Source organism: Hypanus sabinus, chromosome 1 (genome assembly GCF_030144855.1).
Source record: "Hypanus sabinus isolate sHypSab1 chromosome 1, sHypSab1.hap1, whole genome shotgun sequence".
Classification (NCBI taxonomy): domain Eukaryota; kingdom Metazoa; phylum Chordata; class Chondrichthyes; order Myliobatiformes; family Dasyatidae; genus Hypanus; species Hypanus sabinus.
This window is the reverse complement of record NC_082706.1, coordinates 165,953,962-165,967,911: the sequence shown is the minus strand read 5'-3', so window position 1 is coordinate 165,967,911 and position 13,950 is coordinate 165,953,962.

Sequence of the window (13,950 nt, the reverse complement as noted above, 5' to 3'; positions counted from 1 at the left end):
CAGAATGTTTTTGATTTTCATTACATGAAAGAATAAGAAATAAAAGCAGGAGTCGATCCAGCAGAGTTACCATACAGAAATCCTTCATTCTCAATTTTCAATGAACTCAATATCCTGATCAGAAGAGAATTGCAACGTTTTAGCACTTTCTGAGGGATGAAATCTTTCTTCATCTTGGTCCTAAATAGCCACTTTTGTTTTGACGCATAAACTCTTCTCTGGCTTCCAGCTTGGTCCAGGAGTCAATTTTAACTGACGTTTTGATGAAAAACACTGCCACTTTCATCATGGATGATGCCGAGTTATGTCTAGTCCAGTGGTATTTATACCCTTGTTGTCCATCCACCCTGATCGGTTAGTCCTAACCAATCAGGTTCCACTGTCCCACCTTGTTTATATTCAAATTTCAGTTCTTATTTAGAGTGAGACCTTCATCTTGAAATTTTTATTGTCTATTTTTATTTCAATGTATATACCGCCAGACTAGACATGTCTAGACATCAACCCTAATGAAGCTGGCACAGTTTGTCATTGAAACGTCTGTTAAAATTGGCACCTGGTCTCCCCCTCTCTCACTGCAATGTGAATACACTAGTTAAAACCATCTCCCATGTGTGTGCTTTTATTTAATTGATCTCTCATTGCACAGACACAACAAACTGGCAACTGAAGAAGAAAAGTCTTCATGTTGTGACCCAGCTGAAGTGTTCCACACAGCATTGGTGGACCAGTTGCCGGTAACAAATTCTGAAATACAAAAAGAAACAGGGAATGAACCGACCTTGTCAAAAGTCTATGACATCACCAGGTAAGGATAACCAGCTCATGGCAACCCTTTGTTTCTAGAGTTCTCAGTGAGATGAGACCAACTGTTAGTATGTCAAAGAACCTTGATGTGTGGATCTCGTGTTGTGCTTCCCTCTAAACTATGCACCAGAGTGTTAGGGGATCTGCATGAAGGTGCCTAGGTACAGTCAAGATGAAGAATTTCGCCTAGAGCTATATGCGGAGACTGGAAATGGATAAACAGATTGAAGGCTTGGGAAAAAGCTGTTTGGGATGCCAAAAAATTTAAAATGCACCCCTACAGGCACCATTACACCCATGGGAGAGGTCGTCTTTCCCAAGGCAAAGAGTGCACATACTGACTTTGCTGGACCATTCATGGACTCCATGATCCTGGTTGCTGTGGATGCTCATTCAGAGTGGCTGGAGATCATACCAATGAGGTCAACCACCTCAGAAAAGACTGTCTCCGCTCTGCGGACTATCTTCGCCAGAAGTGGCTTACCTGAACAAATTGTGAGTGACAACAGACCGCAATACACATCAGAAGAATTCAGACTATTCATGAATTAAATGGCATCAGACATTTCAAGTCAGCTCCTCATCACCCAGCAATGAATGAGTTAAATGAAAGGTTTATCCAAATTTTCAAGGTCCATTAAAGCTATGAAAAAGGAAGACATTTGTTGTGAGATAATGTCTCAGCTCTCCCAAATTCTGGTCAGACCACACTTGGAGGATTGTGTTCAGTCCTGGTTGTCGCCTTATAGGAAAGATGAGGAAGCTTCAGAGAGAGTAAAGAGGAGATCTACGAAGATGCTGCCTGGATTAGAGAACATGTCTTAAAGGGAAGGAGGTTTTTCTCTTTTGTGCAAAGGCAGATGAGAGATGATTTGATAGAGATATACAAGATGATAAGAGAGAGAGTGGACAGCCAGTGCCTTTTTCCCCCAGGGTGGAAATGGATAATACAAGAGGCCATACTTTTAATGCAATTGAAAGTAAGTATTGGGGCGATGTCAGTGGAAGGGTTATAACACAGAATGGAACCCACTGCCAGGGGTGATTTTAGAGGAAAATGCAAGAGACTGTTAGATAAATAAAAGAAAAATGGAGGGCTCAGCGGGATGGAGTAGGTACTGTACTGCACTGCTCGATGTTCTGTATTCTGTTATCAAATGTTTAATTTGCCATGTGTGAAGATGAACAGAGGTTGCTATAATTTTCAGTCAGTCATTAGAATATTGAAATACAACTTAAATTTATAATTTTAAGCACATTTTTGCAAGCATTGCATATTCTCCCATTTCTACTACTATCAACCAAATTCTCAATATCACAACAGAACAACATTCATCTCTACTTGAATTGTAATTAAAAGTTGGCTCTAAAAGGACAAATGCCTAAGCCTTGGCTGGTAATGCAGTAAGAAGTAATATGTTGGAGGGACTCAGTGGGTCAAGCAGCATGCTCAAATCACTGAGTTCCTCCAGAGTTCATTTGTTTCTCCAGATTTCAGCATCTGCAGTGTTTTTTTTGTTCCTGTAGATTTACATTGCATTAGCTACAGTAAAAAAATATATCAGTTGCTTTCTTATTTTAAACACAGTGAAAATAATTGTACGTTACTGTAGATTGACAAAAGAATCTATCATTTTTCAAAATTTCCATGGTAACAGGAACATCGTACCAAAACAATAAAACAAGGGAGCTGAATACGTTTTGTGTAGCATACTTTGTCAAGTAATCTCTTGAAAATTTTTACCTACCTACAGCTCGTTTTTCAGTAAATTATCAGGAATCATGATAACTTGGGAAAATCTGTAATAAGCAAAGAGAACATGTTAAAAATAAATTTAATAATTCCCTGATTTAAATCAACTTTATTCTCAGAGAGTGATTAGAGGGAAATGATTAATCCTGCAGAATGGAAGATAGATAGTAATTCAAAAAATATTCTTAAAAAAGCAAACATCTGAGATAAACAATCATTTTATATCTTTACTAGCAATATGCATGTTAAAGCATATCAAATTGAACCTATTTTGAGCAATCACTGCACAACTTTTCACAAATTTTTCCTGATTATCAACAAAGTTGTCCTATCAAACAACACACACAAAACACTAAAGGAACTCAGTAGGCCAGGCAGCATCCGAGAAAGAGTAAACAATCAATGTTTTGGGCTGAGACCCTTCATCAGGACATAGAAATAATAATTGTTCTCATTGGACTGGTAGTCCTGAGAAACATGAATTCCCAATATATTGTTTCAGTTTTTAACGAAAAACTCAGAGGCATTATCAAAGGAATTATAGGAGACTATGCTTGATATCTATATTGTTGCAAACTTTATAAGCTATTAAGCAATATTGAGTGCATCTAATGAGAAAAAAGGAAATAATTCCAACTTAGTAGTTCCCCATTCATTGTGCTTTTGGAACACTGAGAATGGAATGTGTTTCATTGATGATACTAATGTGGCGAATACAATATATCTGGCTCTCTAAAAACATTTTGGTTATATACTTTTTGCACTTCAGGTTCCAGTGATCATCAGATTCAGACTTGAGATTAAGTTAGTTTAATAGATTAGGAGTAAATGTTTGTTATTTACAATGACATTTGGATCTCTGGAAACAAAATATCCTTCCTCATCACAGTAATAAAACCCTCTCCTCCAATTACAGAACTATGTTGAAACATGAGAGAAGGAAAGGTCACCTAAGGGAGTTTTGATCTACACTAACTCAAGAGAATGTAATGATAGAATCAGGGAAAGTACAGAATGTTTTACACCCTATGGAGAAATTAACTTTTTGGCTCAATATTATTTCAGTTTTACTTCTGACCTACATTAAATCAGAAGGTAATGATAAAATAGAAAAGGTTACAAAATGGTTTTACCTTTTTTTCTACAGTTAGTGACTGAAGACTAATGTCTATCCCAAATAAATTTTTAAATCTAAGTGTAATGCTTAAGAATTTTAGCCTTGCCTTAATATGAATATTTCTTACCTATCTGCCAATGATATTCTAGTACATCATTTAAACATTAGATAAAGCAATGAATTTAGGGGGGCATTATAAGTGAATCAACATAAAATAAATTTCTAACTTTAAAAATTGAAAGAATTTGCTTTATTGATTTACAATTTGAAAATCTTGTCTGGTGAAAGGTCAACCTGAAGGGTCAACACTGCTTGAATAGTGACCAATCAGACCTTGGGAACGAGAGATGGAGTGAGCCACTCAGGTTGGCGAGTGTGCATTAAAAGACAACTCTTCATGACAGTTTGTGTGTTTAAAGAGTGCCTAATCAGAGACTGGGTGTCATTAGCAAGTTCAGATTAAAATAAGGCAAGTAATTTTGTTGGTGAATATTGTTAGACTTGAGGTTCTGAGGCTTTAGCATTTTGAGGTTTCAGTAAAGAGAAACTTGAGTGACAGAAGGTGAAAAACTGTAGGTAGGTTTATTTTCAGATTATTTATTGTTTCCTTTATTATTATTGTAGTTAGGGAAGTGGGGCTGCCAGGCAGGAGAATTGAATTCACCCCTTGTGAGACGTGTGTCATAAGGTGGGCGTTGAGAGTGGACCAAATGCAAGATACAGACATTGAAGTACTAGGGGCAGGAGCAGGTGTGTCAGAAAAGCAAGAGAAGTGAGGAAGACAACACTGGACAAGACACAGGCCCTGGACGAGACTAGGATACAGGGCCTGGGCTAGGACTAGACTAAGCAAGTGGGACCTGGACGAGGAACTAGGAACTTGGCACCTGGACAAGGACTCCGAGCCAGAGACTGGACAAGGACGCGGAACCTGGGTCTTGATGCAGGCTTGGACTCTGGATCTAGGAAAGGACAAGACATGGCAAGACAACAGGATGGGACGTGGGGGCAGGACACAGGACTCCTGAGCTGGATGAGGACATGATGCTCAGACTTGGTCTTGGGAGACAGGAACACAGAACACAGAGCCTTGGTCTCGGGAGATGGGAACGTGGAACACAGAGCCTTGGTCTCGGGAGATGGGAACGTGGAACACAGAGCCTTGGTCTCGAGAGACAGGAACACAGAACACAGAGCCTTGGTCTCGGGAGATGGGAACGTGGAACACAGAGCCTTGGTCTTGGGAGACAGGAACACAGAACACAGAGCCTTGGTCTCGGGAGACGGGAACGTGGAACACAGAGCCTTGGTCTCGGGAGATGGGAACGTGGAACACAGAGCCTTGGTCTCGGAAGACGGGAACATGGAATACAGAGCCTTGGTCTTGGGAGACAGGAACACAGAACACAGAGCCTTGGTCTTGGGAGACGGGAACGCGGAACACAGAGCCTTGGTCTCGGGAGACGGGAACGCGGAACACAGAGCCTTGGTCTCGGGAGACGGGAACGCAGAACACAGAGCCTTGGTCTCGGGAGATGGGAACGTGGAACACAGAGCCTTGGTCTCGGGAGATGGGAACGTGGAACACAGAGCCTTGGTCTCGAGAGACAGGAACACAGAACACAGAGCCTTGGTCTCGGGAGACAGGAACACAGAACACGGAACCTTGGTCTCGGGAGACGGGAACGTGGAACACAGAGCCTTGGTCTCGGGAGATGGGAACGTGGAACACAGAGCCTTGGTCTCGGGAGATGGGAACGTGGAACACAGAGCCTTGGTCTCGGGAGATGGGAACGTGGAACACAGAGCCTTGGTCTCGAGAGACAGGAACACAGAACACAGAGCCTTGGTCTCGGGAGACAGGAACACAGAACACGGAACCTTGGTCTTGGGAGACGGGAACGTGGAACACAGAGCCTTGGTCTCGGGAGATGGGAACGTGGAACACAGAGCCTTGGTCTCGGGAGATGGGAACGTGGAACACAGAGCCTTGGTCTCGAGAGACAGGAACACAGAACACAGAGCCTTGGTCTCGGGAGACGGGAACGTGGAACACAGAGTCTTGGTCTTGGGAGACAGGAACACAGAACACAGAGCCTTGGTCTCGGGAGACAGGAACACAGAACACAGAGCCTTGGTCTCGGGAGATGGGAACGTGGAACACAGAGCCTTGGTCTCGGGAGATGGGAACGTGGAACTCAGAGCCTTGGTCTCGGGAGACGGGAACACAGAACACAGAGCCTTGGTCTCGGGAGATGGGAACGTGGAACACAGAGCCTTGGTCTCGGGAGATGGGAACGTGGAACACAGAGTCTTGGTCTTGGGAGACAGGAACACAGAACACAGAGCCTTGGTCTCGGGAGACGGGAACGCGGAACACAGAGCCTTGGTCTCGGGAGATGGGAACGTGGAACACAGAGCCTTGGTCTCGGGAGACGGGAACGCAGAACACAGAGCCTTGGTCTCGGGAGACAGGAACACAGAACACAGAGCCTTGGTCTCGGGAGATGGGAACGTGGAACACAGAGTCTTGGTCTCGGGAGACAGGAACACAGAACACAGAGCCTTGGTCTTGGGAGACGGGAAAGTGGAACACAGAGTCTTGGTCTCGGGAGACAGGAACACAGAACACAGAGCCTTGGTCTCGGGAGACGGGAACGCGGAACACATAGTCTTGGTCTCGGGAGACTGGAACACAGAACACAGAGCCTTGGTCTTGGGAGACGGGAAAGTGGAACACAGAGCCTTGGTCTCGGGAGACGGGAACGCGGAACACATAGTCTTGGTCTCGGGAGACAGGAACACAGAACACAGAGCCTTGGTCTCGGGAGACGGGAACGCGGAACACATAGTCTTGGTCTCGGGCGACAGGAACACAGAACACAGAGCCTTGGTCTTGGGAGACGGGAAAGTGGAACACAGAGCCTTGGCCTCGGGAGACGGGAACACGGAACAGGGTCTCGGGAGATGGGAACGCGGAACACATAGTCTTGGTCTCGGGAGACGGGAACGCGGAACACATAGTCTTGGTCTCAGGAGATGGGAAGGCGGAACACAGAGCCGGGACCCCTCCTTGGGAACAGGACATAGGGCCAGGACTCATACGCAGAAAGCTGAACACGACAAGGCAGTTCCCAACACTAGATAGCAGCAAACAGCTGGATCTACCTAGCAAAGGTGAGGACACAGAGACAGTTCCAAACAACAAAAGACAGTTCCTTATCTAGACACAGCAAGGCTCCGGTCTTGCTCCAGCAGTAGAACTTGACAGCAAGAATAGGACCCAGGCAAGGCTCCAGGTGGAAGGTTGCAGGCGAAGCTCCAGCCAAGGGCTACAGAAAGAAGGGGAACAGAAGGGAACAGTCCAGCCTCAGGGTAATGGCAAAGCCAGCCTGACTTACCCCACAGAGGCAAGGACAGGATACTGACAAGACAAACCAGCACCTACAGTCAAACCCAGGGCCACTTACATTCCCAGCCCCAAGACAAGCACCAGGTGCCCATGATTAAGCCCAACTGAAACAAGGGACAGCTGGAAGACCTGGAGTTCAGAGTCCACGGACCGGACCGTGAACTGGAATGCGGACTTCACGGACCGGGCCATGACAATGTGGGAAGACAGGGAGACTATAATTCTCTCTGATGACTTCACCTGCAAGAAGTGTATCCAGCTGCAGCTTCTAACATTCTGCATTGAGAAGTTGGAACAGGTACCATGTGAATTCTGGATCATTCGGGAGGCTGACGGACATATAGCCAAGCTGTTACACCAAGGTACAGAATACAAGAAACTGGGTGACAGAAGGGAGAGTGAAAGGGATAAAACCTCCAGTATAGAGTGTGGTCTTCCCTCTCAACAACAGGTATACCACTTTGGATACTGTTGGGGAGGATGACCCAGCAGAGGAAACTCACAGCGGTCATGTCTCGGGCAATGACTCTTGCTCTGTGGCTCAGAAGGGAAGTGGATAGAAGATGTGATCTTTGGTGATAGGGGATCATTAGTTATAACAGAAAGGAAGTGGTTTGTGGACTAGAATGAGATTCCTAAATTGTATGTTGCCTCCCAGGTACCGGAGTCCAGAATATCTCGGATCACTCTCCTTAGGTGGGAAGATGAGCACCCAGAGGTCATGGTCCATGTAAGTACCAATGACATAGGAAGACAGATGAGGTTCTGCAAAGTGAGTTCAGGGAGTTAGGTGCTAAGTTTAAAGACTGGACCTCAAGGGTTGTAATCTCAGGATTGCTACTAGTGTCGCATGCTAGTATGGCCAGAAATAGAAAGATAAGAGCCAGTATAGGAGGGAGGGCTTCAGATTTTTGGATCACTGGGCTCTCTTCCAGGGAAATTGGGACCTGTACAGAAGGGATGGCTTCATTCTAAGCTGAAGGGAGATTATATCCTCATGAGAAGGTTTGCTTGTGCTGCACTACATGGGGGGGGGGGAGTAGGGGGAAAGTTAAACTAGAGTTGCAGTGGTATGGTAACCAGAGAGACAGATGTTGTTAGGACCTCAGACAAAGTCAGGAGACAAAAGGTTGAGCATGGTGCGACTAGTATCCTGAGCTGCATACATTTCAATACAAGAAGTATCGTAGGAAAGGCAGATAACCTCAGTGCATAGATCAACAAATGTAATTATGACATTGTTGCCATTAGCGAGACTTGGTTACAGGAGAGGCAGGAATGGTAGCTCAGTATGGGAGCTCAGAGTGGGAGGGATTAAAGAGGAAAGGGTGGCATTACTAGTCAGAGAAAATTTCACAGCAGTGCTCAGTCAGGACAGACTCATCCAGTGAGGCTTTATGGGTGAAGCTGAGGAATAAGAAAGGTATGACCACATTAATTAGGCTACATGGTAGACCACTCAACAGTCTTCTTGACTTAGATGAACAAATTCGTAGAGAGATTGCAGACTGTTGCAAGAAGCATAAGGTTGTGATAGTAGTTGATCTTAACTTTCCATATATTGACTGGGACTTCCATATTGTAGAAGTAGCAGATGGGATAGAGTTTTTCTTTATTCATTACGTAGAAGTCCCAATGAGAGAATACACAATACTTGATCTCCTATTAGGGATTGAGACAGGGCAGGTGACAGAAGTTTGTGTAGGGGAACACTTTGCATTCAGTGATCATAATGCCATTAGTTTCAATGTAATTATGGAAAAGGAGAGGTCTGGTCCTCGGGTTGACATTCTAAATTTGAGAAAGGCCATCTTTGATAGAAACAGAAAGCATCTGGCAAAGACAGACAGGCTGTTTGTGGCAAAGGTGTACTTGGTAAGAAGGAAGCCTTCAAAAGTGAATTTTTGACAATACAAAGCATGTATGTGCCCGTCAAATAAAAGGCGAGGATGATAGATTTATTGAATCTTGGGGTGCATTGCACGTATAGGCAGGTAGAAACAAATGAGCCCCTTGTGGGGTATAAATATACAAGAGGACACCTCATAAAGAGATCAGGAAAACTAAAAAAGGGCATGAGATTGCTCTAGCACACAGGCTGAAGGAGAATCCTAAGGATTTCTACAGATACGTTAAGAACAAAAATGTGGCAAATACAAAATCGGTCCTCTGGAAGATCAGCATGGTAATCTATGCGTGGAGCCAAAGAGATGAGGGGAATCTTAAATGGAACTTTTGCATCTGTTTTCACTTGGGAGGTGGGCACAGAGTCTAGTGAGACAAAGCTGCAGTCAGGTGATGGACCATATCCAGATTACAGAGGAGGAGATGTTTGCTGTCTTGAGGCAAATCAGTGTGGACAAATCCCCAGGGCATGATGAGGCATTCCCTCAGACCCTGTGGGGGGGGGGGGGGCAAGAGCAGAAATTGCAGGGGCCCTAACAGAGATATTTAAATCATTCGTAGCAACAGGTGAAGTAGCGGAGGATTGGAGGATAGCCAAAGTTGAACGTTTGAATGTTGGGAGTTTAACTTACTCGGGTAATTCAGAAATAAAAGGTTAGTTGTAAAATTACACGATGGCTACTTGTGGTAGCCAGCTGAGGAGGAGCTTTGCTATGCCTAAGGGCACACACGCAAGAGTTTAATGATTCCAATTTATTTATTCACCAGGAGATTACTCAGGAGCACTCTGAAATAATTAGATCTTGAAATAATCAAACCACAGGTCAACGACAGGTAAACTGTGAGAATGATGGAAGTAAAAATGTTGAGAAAACAGAAACTAACATTTTGCATATGGAATTGGATGTCCATTCCAGTGTCAAATAGGACACCTAGATTGCAGTAACTGGTTCAGTTGGTAGGGAAAGTAATAGTTGGTGCCTAAGGAACTAAACCTGTGGTAAGAATGTCTTCAGTTTTCTCAATATTCAGCTGGATGGTGAAAAATGGAGCTGAACAATCTTCAGTAAGTGTCAGGGAAGCAAAGTTTGTAAAGATAGTTAAAGTTGTGTATCAGCAATATGGAAGCTAGCATTATTTTCAGATGATGTCAAGATGGGAAGGGTGCCTGCCATAAATCCTTGGTGATGCCAGAGCTTATGGTGCATGCACTGGGATCAGAAAACAATGCAGATGTATCCTTGACTGCAATTAGATTATTTTTGGGAACAGACAAGAGTAAACACCCCCAGGTCAATGACCGTGATGGATTTAGAGAAGATAGTGGTATTTAAAATGCTCTAAGATTGGAACTTGAATGTGCAAAGAATCAGGAATAAGGACATTCTGTAGCCAGAAGAGTTTAAATAGTTTGGCACAACATTGTGGGATGAACAGTCTGTCCCTGTGCTATACTTTTTTACGTTCTAAGAAAGGTACGCTCCACTTTGTCAGCAACAGTGAGGCTAATAATACTATTACAATTTTTATGCTATCATATTAATAACAATAGAGAGAAGTTAAAATCAATTCTTAAACCTGGTAACATGAGACAAATTTAATCGGATACATTGAGAGTGTGTGATTAGAAAGATAAAAATAAATCAATATATGTATTGATTTCCGAACTCTTTCAATCATGAATTTCACAACACTCATTAGAATTCTATGTACCAAGGCTCAGCAGTTGCATGGACAGAAACTAATTGCAATGATTTTTGAAACCTTTTTTGGGCAAAAAGGAGAACAACGTTATCCCGTATACGCTGCAGTAAAAAAGTATCATCTTGTTCTTGCTATTGTTGCCGCATTTATTGCTTTGCCACCTGAAGCACGTGGATGTTGAACAAATATAGTCAGCCTGCCCAATGTAATTGACGCAGTGTTTTATTAGGAGTTTAAGGTGATTTTCTATCTGACCAAAGACTCTAACAAATTTCTATAGATGCATCTTGGATAGTACTCTGACAGGTTGTCTCACTGCCTGGATGACCAGGATTGGAAATAGCTGCGGAGGGTTGAAGACTCAGTCTGCTCAATCATTGGCACAAGACTCCCAACGTCTTCAAAGGGAGACACCTCAAGATAGTGACATCCATCATTAAGGACCTTCGCCACTCAGGACATGTCCTCTTCTCATTCTTATAATGGAAGCCTAAAGACACACGCTCAATGTTTTAGCAAAAGATTCTTCCCTTCTGCCATCAGATTTCTGAACAGTCCATATACCCATGAACACTTCCTCATTATTTTGTACTACTTAATTATTTTCATACAGCAATTTTTATGTATTGCACTGTACTCCGAAACAATGAAATTCACCACATATGTCAATGATAATAAAATTAATTCTGATTCCAATTTGGATTCATGGCTTTGTTAGGTAGATCGTTTTTTTTAAAATGAGGAAATGTAGTCCACTAGGGCTCTGGAAATTCTTTGACAAATAGACGTTTGTAACCAGTGGAACTGAGCTGGCAAATTGGACACAAAATTGGTTTGGTAAAAGTTGGCAGAAGATGGTGTGGGAAGATTATGTCTCATTTTGGAAGCCGATGATCAATAGAATAGCATAGGAATTGATGCTACAACCCTTTTCTGTTTGTTATAAACGTTAGAGATTTGGAAGTAAATGCAAGAAGAATGATCGGATGACATGAAAATTAATAGAGTTCATATATTGAGGAATGAGAATTTTATAACCACATTGAAGGGGCTATATTAGAGTCCTAGGGATTTAGAGGAACAAATTTGTAAAGACTGTCACAAGAAACTTAACTTTGTAATAGTAGGTGATTTTAACTTTCCACATATTGACTGGGACTACCATACTGTAAATGGACAAGATCAGATAGAGTTTGTCAAATGTGTTTTGGCAGCAGACAGAGGTTTGAGTCAGGAAACACTTTGCATCCAGTGACCACAATGCATTAGTTTCAAAGTAAATGTGCAAAAAGTTAGCTCCGGCACACGAGTTGAGAATCTAAATTGGAGAAAGGCCAATTTTGATGGCATCAGAAAGGATCTGGTAAATGTGGATTGGGACAGGTTGTTTTCTGGCAAAGGTGTACTTGGTAAGTGGGAGGTCTTCAAAAATGAATTTTTCAGAGTACAAAGCCTGTCAGAACAAAAGGTAAAGGTAACAAGGGCAGAGAAAATAGGAGGTGTATAGCAGGTGTAGGCAAGTTGAAACAAATGAGGTGCTTATGGAGTATAACAAATGCAAGAGAACACTTATGAAAGAATATAGATAGATATTTTATTGATCCCAAAGGAAATTACAATGTCACAGTAGCATTACAAATGAACAGATATACCAAATATACAAATATTAGATGAGATATAAGAAAGAATAAAAAATAATTTTTTTATTCAGTCTAACAGAAGGGTTCATCACGTCCCCGGCTATAGGTTGACTCATTATAGAACCTAATGGCTGAGGGTAAGAATGACCTCATATAGCTCTCTGGAGCAGTGCTGTTGTCCTACCCTCTGTTCAGCCAAGGTGGCATGCTGAAGGTGAGAAACGTCCAGAATTGCTAGGATTTTCTGTAGGGTCCTTTGTTCTACCACAGCCTCCAGTGTGTCCAGTTTAACTCCTAAAAACACAGTTAATACTCTGTGTTAACTCTCTTAACACAGATCTTACATTGCTGGTAATCAGCAAGAGCTCAAGAAATGCAGCTACGATCTGTGTAACGTCATAAAGGCAGTAAAACAACAATACAGGGACAAGAACTAGACACAATTTTCCTCCAACAACACATGCAACTTATGGCAAGGTCTGCACATCATCGTAGACTTCCAAGCTAAACATAGTGGAATTTCCAACATCACTGCCTCTCTCCCAGATGAGCTAAATCTTTATTACGCTCGATTTGACGTCGCCAATACTGAGCCACTGAGGAGACCTGCAGATGATGCGATCTGCAGCTTGGTCGTCTCTGAGGCTGAAGTTCACAGGGGTTTCCAGCAACTGGGCAGATGCAAGGTTGCAGAACCAGACGGCATCCCAGGGTGGGTACTCAGGATGTGTATGACACAACTGGCAGGTGTGTTTACAGACATTCTTAATCTCTCCCTCTCCCAGTTTAGAATGCCCTCCCACTTCAAAACATCCACCATTGTCCCTGTACCTAAAAAGACCAAGGCAACTGGTGCCCTGTCGCCCTCACCTCAATGATAAGCAAATGCTTTGAGAGGCTGGTCGAGGACTACATCTGCAGCTTGCTACCACCTACACTGGACCCCCTACAATTCACCTACCGAAACATCCGATCAACAGACAACACAATAGCCACAACTTTACACACTGTCCTTACACAACTGGAGAAGAGGGATGCTAATGTGAGAATGCTGTTTTTGGACTACAGTTCAGCAGTTAACACCGTAATTCCCTCCAGGCTCGACAAGAAGCTCAGAGACCCTGGCCTTCACCCTGCCTTGTGTAGCTGGATCCTGGATTTCCTGTCAGGTCGTCAGCAGGTGGTAAGAGTGGGCTCCCTCACCTCTGCCCTCTGATCCTCAACAAAGGTGCCCTTCAGAGCTGTGTGCTAAGCCCCCTCCTTTACTCTCTGTATACCCATGACTGTGTCACCACCCACAACTCCAATCTACTAATTAAATTTGCTGACAACACTACACTGATTGGCCTAATCTCAAATAATAATGAAGCAGCCTACAGAGAAGAAGTCACTACTGTAGTGTTCTCACTCAGCGTGTAAGATAACGCTGAACTAAACACCGAGGTAAACCGTTGTTAATGAAGACAGGGTCGCAGTAAGATTAACCATTTACTGTTCGCTCTTCCACATTAATGTATGGTGAAACTGTTGATAAAACAATACAAGATTTGTACAGCATTTGTTTCCATCTTGATATTACATTTACATCGTAAATACTTGCAAAAGTAAAACT